This window comes from Sinocyclocheilus rhinocerous, unplaced genomic scaffold (genome assembly GCF_001515625.1).
Source record: "Sinocyclocheilus rhinocerous isolate Xijiao unplaced genomic scaffold, SAMN03320098_v1.1 scaffold1102, whole genome shotgun sequence".
Taxonomy (NCBI): domain Eukaryota; kingdom Metazoa; phylum Chordata; class Actinopteri; order Cypriniformes; family Cyprinidae; genus Sinocyclocheilus; species Sinocyclocheilus rhinocerous.
In genome coordinates this window covers 519,493-527,610 of record NW_015640208.1, presented here as the reverse complement: position 1 = coordinate 527,610, position 8,118 = coordinate 519,493, and the positions used below count along the sequence as shown (strand labels likewise).

The 8,118-nt window shown below is 35.5% G+C and overlaps 1 protein-coding gene across 3 annotated transcripts in view; it reads right to left on the bottom strand.

Annotated features, from left to right (window-relative positions):
- Positions 1–8,118, bottom strand: part of LOC107752556 (prickle-like protein 3) — a 48,850-nt gene that overhangs the window by 18,634 nt on the left and 22,098 nt on the right. For 2 of the 3 annotated variants that reach the window (XM_016568561.1, XM_016568562.1), the window contains exon 2: positions 4,842–5,211. The exons of the other annotated variant lie outside the window; for it this stretch is intronic. The gene's annotated coding sequence lies outside the window, so the exon portion shown is untranslated. The remainder of the gene's footprint in view (positions 1–4,841; positions 5,212–8,118) is intronic. 3 annotated transcript variants of the gene reach the window in all.

The following is an 8,118-nucleotide window of genomic DNA, read 5'->3' as shown; positions in this document are numbered from 1 at the left end:
TACTTTGATGTCATACACCGCGATCAGTCTGCGCAGCGCTGCTTCAAGTCGAACACACCTATTGGGTTTGTGGTGTTGTTGTTGTGCGCACTAGGGAACGTATATCCGCCATACATCATCACGTCGCTATATCATTGATATCGCGATATGAAACTTTTTTATCATGTAAAAATGTATACCTTGTATTATCGTGGATGGTATGATATGGCACACCCCTAATCAAGACTCCTCATTTCCACAGTCAAAGTGAATTCAGACCATTCATTACTTGTGTGCTATATACAAAAACCCAAAGTAGGCTTCACTTTTTATGTGTACACTAAGGTAATCAGAACAGTACGCACATACTGTACATGCACCACCTGATTTTTGTAAAGCTCAAAGTATACTTCAGTATTTACATGTGCGCGCGGTTCCATGTACAGTGCGCGTGATGCTAATTTCCTCACCAGAATAGTACACATGTACTGTATGCCACTCGATTTTTGTAACTGGGTCGCACATGCATGTTGAATTTGTTTTGCACTAATCAGTTATTCCACAAGGTGGCAACACTGGCCCGGGTCGTTGATTCACAGTAGAAAACAAAACTAAAGAGACAGAACAACAACAACAAAATAGCAGAGACTGCAAGAACAACAGACGGCTGCATTGACAAGCACATGTCCGAGAGTTATGAGACTTCCGCAACTTTAGTTTAAAAGAGTGCAAAGGCATTTTTATCGGTCATAACTTCTGGAGAAAAATAGCGCAGAGAGTGGACAAAGATGAGGCTTTCTAGAGTGCATGTGTTGACCGCCTGTGTTCGCGCACATTATTAAATGAAGTATACTTTGAAAGGCTACGCGTTTGACTGTATGCATATGCTAATGTACGCATACAAAAACAAAGTATACTTTGGGTTTCACCGTACATACAAAGTACATTTTGTATGAGAAAGAGACCAAAAGTTTGCCATATCTCTCCTGGTGTTATCATTAGACTTAAAGGTAGGGTGATTTCGGAGAGGCTAGCAATAGCAAGCTAGCATTGAAAGCATAAGATTCCATCCTCCCTGCAAATCACTCTCCAAAGCCACGCCTCCTCCAAAACACATGACCAGAGGCTAACCAGCGACACGATGAGAGATGGTGTTGGTGGAGGATTGAATACAACACTGTCAGCTCATGTCTCATTCACCGGTGAGAAAACAATACAGTACAAAGCTCTTAATATTACAATAATAACGCCTCCCATTCTCGCTCGGTCTGCAGTAGAGTAATGGAACGCTCTGATGACGGATCATGTCTGCGAAAGAGGGGCGGAACCATTGATATGTAAGGATTGTGGCATTGATTATCATGGTGAATGACGTCAAGTTGACCCTTCCAATATGGCAGAGGCTTACGCATAGAAACGGTCGTTAATGAGGCATCTATGTATACTTATCTATGGGTAGGACAGCCTATAATAGTCCTCGGACCGAGGGATGTGATTGGACGAACATTTTATGGTCCTACGCCTTCCACAGATGATATAAATACATATAACCAATTATTCGGTTTTTGAACCAAATCACCCTGCCTTTAAATTAGAGAAATGGCTAATCATCAGTTAAGGAAAAAAAGTTTTCTTTAAATCATGAAAAAAATTGCATAATTATTTGTCAGAGGCTATTTGCACTGTGAAAATAGCTGTATTTTCTTTGCACTAAGTGTAAATATTGGCAAATACTATTTGCACCTCAGTGTATTATAGTACATTGTAAAATAGTATGCAATAGTATGTCCAATAGCGAGGACACCACATCAAATTTCAATTATACATCTATTAAACACCCGTTAGCCACTTTTTTTTTCATTTTTCAAAATTTTTTTTCATTCTTATTTTGAAATAAACTCCTCTCAGAGTTAATATGTGATGAGAAAAGGAAGCAGAATGGAATCAAAAAAAGGGTGGATTCGGTCCCAGTCATGTAAAAAAAGGTCTTTGCTTTGTTTCGGTTTCTGGCTCAAACAGTCAGTGGTGGGCGGAGCTACTGTAAATAGCCTTTTAATAGACGCTCCGTAATTAATTAGTTATGCATTTATTCAATCCTGAATGTGGTCAAACCCTGTCACTGGCATTCATGTGCACTAGCTGATGTGACTTGATGTTCATGATACCTATTATTACTCCTCAAAACACACCATAATTTCAGACAGGTTATTCATGTCTTTGCTTTGTTTCGGTTTCTGGCTCAAACAGTCAGTGGTGGGCGGAGCTACTGTAAATAGCCTTTTAATAGACGCTCCGTAATTAATTAGTTATGCATTTATTCAATCCAGAATGTGGTCCAACCCTGTCACTGGCATTCATGTGCACTAGCTGATGTGACTGATGTTCATGATAGCTATTATTACTCTTCAAAACACACCATAATTTCAGACAGGTTATTCAATCACACTCGCATAAAAGGTGTTACATCAACTCAAGGTCACATCCCTCAAAAATCAAATGTCAAAACTGCCCCAGAGTCAAACTCGAACTTTTTACTTTCTACCCATTACTGGTCTTACTGTGAACGATTCATCATTCAGCACATCAATTCAAAGGAAAAAAAAAATCATCAAAATCAAACGAAAATGTTAGAACTTCCTCTGCCTTTGCTATGACTTTTCTTTTTGGCTGATGTTACCAATCCCTCTTATTTTTCAGGCTCTCCCTTCTGCCATACAGAGAATTTTCACAATCCAATCAATTCCTCAATGATAAAATCAAGCCCTGTCCTCATTTTTCTCTCTCACTGAATATCCTGTCAAATTATGGAAATAAAGGCCGGGTTGTAAATGGCGTTCATGTTGGCTTCTACATGTTGGTTTCTTAAACACCCATAATATTAATAAGGCTAAACATACATCTAATCCAATCACACATTAAATCACATTAATAGCTCTACACACATTTCACAAAAAAATCAGAAAATGAGGAATGACAGTGCATTAAATGGATGCACAAATAGTCACAAGTTGAAAAATATTTCTAAGAAAGAAGGAAAGTTATGTTTTTGTTCGTGCCGACTGGCCTGTCTAGCTGCATTGGTTTTACACCTCACCCTGATTTAATTAACCTGCTGCTGTCACAGTAATTTAATGAATGACATCTAGGACATCTAGTCATGACAACATATACTACTGTTTCTGATGAAGACAAGCACAGCAGGTTCATCCATGGCAACTACAGAAACAATGACTAGCGTCACGGCAACATGTTCTGAACTTACACTTCACTACACAGTGAAACTCACGCCAACAAAAACCACCAACATACACAAAATCACAGCAAAACAAAAGTAATCGCATAAAACTAATCTTCACATTATTTCACATAGAACCATGACCGAAAAATATAATAATAATAATAATTCTGTCATCATTTGAAAAAAGAAAGTCAGTACGTTCCAATATTTGTTTTGGACCCCATTGACTTTCATTGTATGGATAAACATAATAACATTCTTCAAAATATCTTCTTTTAAAAAATAATAAAGTCATAGAGGTTTGAAACAACATGAGGTATAAATGATAACAATTTACAATGCCTCACATGAAATAATAAATGGAATATTTTATTAAACCTTTATAGGATAGGATATGTTTGATATGTACTTTTAGTTGAGCATCACATTTGATACATCTTTTACTTACATATTTCATTTTTCTACATATGAAATGTATTGCTCATGGAGTATGGAGCTCATACTTGAGGAAAAACAAGTCAACTTTAGAGGCACAAACTGAGCAAAAATATGCAATTTGGTGCTGTTGCTGATTTAAATATTAGTTTATATTATTGGGAGATACTCTATATCTCCCAATAATACGTATTAGTAAGATGATATTAAAATGCTTAGTTTTATGATCAAAGCTCCTTAGTTTCAAAACATATAATGCAATGCAATACAATTATAATTGAGAGATGAACAAATAAACATTCCTCGAAAGCCTGAAGTTCATTGATACTCACATTTTAACAGGATCTTTTTAAAATATTATATACGGATAATCAAATAAACCTAAGTTGCTTCAGTCCAGCAAGTGTTAATCTTGAAGTATTACTAAAAATATAAGTTATTTTTTACTTTATTAAAATCAGTAAAGATTTCACAGCAAAAAAAACAAAACACATGAATCATGACCAGAAGAGTTTTACATATAATAATAGGATTTTTACTTGCTAAAAAAGCATAAACTATCAATCAGACGACAGAAGGCATGTTGTAGATTGTGTACAACAGTTTTTTCAGTAAAGCAAGTGTTAATCTTGAAGTATTACTAAAAATATAAGTTATTTTTTACTTTATTAAAATCAGTAAAGATTTCACAGCAAAAAAAACAAAACACATGAATCATGACCAGAAGAGTTTTACATATAATAATAGGATTTTTACTTGCTAAAAAAGTATAAACTATCAATCAGATGACAGAAGGCATGTTGTAGATTGTGTACAACAGGTTTTTCAGTAAAATTTTGATCATGCTCACAATTTAGAAATGTTCTAATCAAATATGATACAGTAGGCTTTATAGGGTTAAAAGTAAACCGACAAAAGTTTAATAATATCGATTTTGTGTTCTATTCTTAATGAAATACAGTAGATGTTGTGTTGACTTGCCTATACAGTTTGAGATGTTTAAATAACACTTTTTAAATTTGCATAATGAAATAACACTAAATAAACTTGTTTAATGAAATAAAGTTTTTTTTCCCCTGCATGTTATTATATATTATGCAGTAAGTGTTTTAAAGCCATAAACTAATGTAATGTAAACAATCAGTAATCCTTAAAACATTAGATTAAAAGAGCATGAACAAATACATACTGAATACGGTTCAAGAATCAGCCAGAAAATGTCCAGGTGTGACGCACTGAAGAAACTAATCCTCTCCCAACAAAACTCAAAACAAGCGTCCTCCCCGGACGGAGCGCTGCTGAGACTGATGAACGCACGTCGCTGGGCACGCCACCGATGATATCAAACCCCTTAATCTAAGCTTTCTCTCTGTCTCATGAATGAGGTCAGAGCCGGGTCTCCACGTCCACACGGAGGTGAAGCGGGAATATCCGTGTGTGTGTGTGTGTGTGGACGGGATGGGGGTTTAATCCTTCTCAGTACAGTTATGGGATAAGTGCTGGTGTTCTCTTTGAGTCAGACATCAGTTCATTTTAATGGACAGCTACAGCCACAATGTCTAATAGGGAAATAGAAAGCAGATGAATAAAAATCCTCACTATATCAGTATGTCTGACAGTGTGTATGGGTTGGGTTTTGGTGGCAGGCGCTGAATGGACGCTCACAAGCACAGATGGAATACAAAAGCAGCTTTTCACTGATTTTACTCTCTTCCTCCACCTATCCACCACTCCATTACCAATCCCTTCTTCTCTGGATAAGCCGCCACTCCACGTCCTCAGCCGAACTTGTACATATATACAGTGGTGTGAAAAAGTGTTGAACCACTGTATATATATATATATATATATATAGTCTCTTATGCTCAACATGGCTGCATTTATGTGACAGTAAGTATAGTAAAAATACAGTAAAAACAGTAATATTTTGTAGTCTTATTACAATTAAACATGAATGGTGTCTATTTGAATATATTTTAAAATGTAATTTATTCCTGTGATCAAAGCTGAATTTTCAGCATCATTACTCCAGTCTTCAGTGTCACATGATCCTTCAGAAATTGGTATTATATGCTGATTTGCTGCTGAAGAAACATTTCAGATTATTATCAATCTTGAAAACAGTTGTGCTGCTTTATATATATATTTTTCAGGATTCTTTGATGAATAGAATGTTTAAAAGAACAGCATTTATTTGAAATTGAAGTTTTGTAACATTCTAAAATGTCTTTACTGTCACTTTTGATCAATTTAATATTTACTTAAAGTATCGATTTATTTTAAAAAAATCTCACTGACCATAAACTTTTGAAAGGAAGTGTACTGTATTTATGTTATGTATTGTGTATTAAAGATAATGAATATAGGCTTATTTCATTAGCACATGATGTGATAATTCAATAACTGTAGTTAAGTAATCATCAACATAGCAATATATTATATATTAATATATCAATACTTTGCAAAAAACAAACAAACAAACATCATTTAAACATATTATAAGCCTGATCCTTTTTACAATAAAGTTTGTCAATAGACTTTTTTAGACTGATTTCTGTCATGAGTGTCATGTTTTAGTAGGCAATCAAGTGAAAACTAGCTCAACTTTAAAAAGAAAACATTTTCAGGGACCCTGTGAAAGTGTTAAATACAGCTCCTGTGATATCAAGAAAATTTATACTGAATCTAATTCAAAAGTTGTTAACTTGTCTGCATTCATGTTGAGAACCACTTCACACAAATCTTCCGGAATAATAACTAATATTCATATAACTCCACACAATCTCTGAATAAGAGCTTACAGGAAAGCTTACATAAACGGGACATTTTGTCCTATTGTTCCCAGAAAGGGACAAACACAGATTAACACACTACAAAAACAGTGTGGAAATGTTAAAGCTCAGGCATTGGTCAACAGGTTCACTCATGCTGGTTAAGCTCTGCTGGCAAAAGCCATCCTGACTAAATATCAACATACAATCTGCTGCCAGATGTGTCCTCAAGACACGCTGCATGTGCAGATGCTATGGCTGCATATGATGAGGTCACAGAATTCATCCTATGCACACGCATTCACACGGAAATCACTTTTAATATCGTGCTGTACCGTTTATGATGAATCAGCACACTGACAGAGTAATATTTGAATACTTATGTATTTGGTTGCTGATACAGAATTAAACAATATTGTGATGATTTTTTTGGGGGCAAGTTAATCAGGCTAGTTTTACGGCTCACAACATACATTAACAGGCTGTCTGAGGCAGAATTGCTATTCAATTCATCTATGAAAATTAGTTATTTCACATTTTTTACATTTACACTTAGGCATTTAGCAGATGCTTTTATCCAAAGCGACTTACAAAGAGGAACAACCATAATGCCAAATCTATTAGACAACTAGTTAAGAAAGCAAGCTAGAGAAGAGGAAAAATGCAGAGTATTGTGTGTGTGTGTGTGTGTGTGTATCCTGGTATTCCCTACATTATGGGGACCACATTTTCCCATAAATATAATAATACCAGTAAATCTGACCTTTTTTTTTCAGTCTAACAGGCTGGGTTACACACATGAGGAAACAAGCTTGTAAATCATACAGAATGAAGTTTTATTTTTATTTTTTTAATTGCAGAAAGTTTTGTGTGAGGGGGAGGTTTAGGTGTAGGGTTAGGGTAAAGGGATGAAAATATAAAAGTATAAAAACCATTACGTCTACAGAATGTCCCGATAAAAACATGGAAACCAGTGTGTGTGTGTGTGTGTACTTGTTTTGACTATACTAGTGAGCACCAAATGTTCTCACTTATATTGTGAAATACTTTGACAACCCACTAGAGAGGACATTTGATTGGTCCACTAAAAGGCTTATCAATAGGACAAAACATGTTGTTGCTGTAAATCTAGTGTTCTGCACATGTTTCTGTGATGGGTAAGTTTAGGGCTAGGGGTTGGGTTTAGAGGATTAAAAAAATCCCATTAACCTGAAAAAAAAATCAATGGACATCACTAAGATAGGGAAACATACATGTGTGTGTGTAAGTGCATTGGGTTAAGGGTGTGAGGTAGTTAAGTGAATCATTTAAAAACACTGTTTCACACTATTTTTTGTGTCATTGCTCAAAAATGTTCACAAAAGATCCCACAGCATTTCTCATACTTTATTTGAGTAAAAATATATGTATTGTTATTAGGGATGTAACGATTAACCGCGAGCCGGTTGAAAATCGATTTAAATAGCCTATGTGACGATTCAAATCGGTTGCGATGCTAAACAAATCGCGATTCAATTAGGGCTAGGAGTTTATATGAATGTATGTCTGAGGGGAACTTACTGTCTTTCAATGGTATTTTTTCTTTTCCTCTTGCCTCTGTATAATGCATATTAAAGTTCATAAGTGCAGAGCTGCTTTGTTTACAGCGGAAACCAAGGAAACGCTTTAAGCGCCACCTGCTGGCAGAAAGTGAAT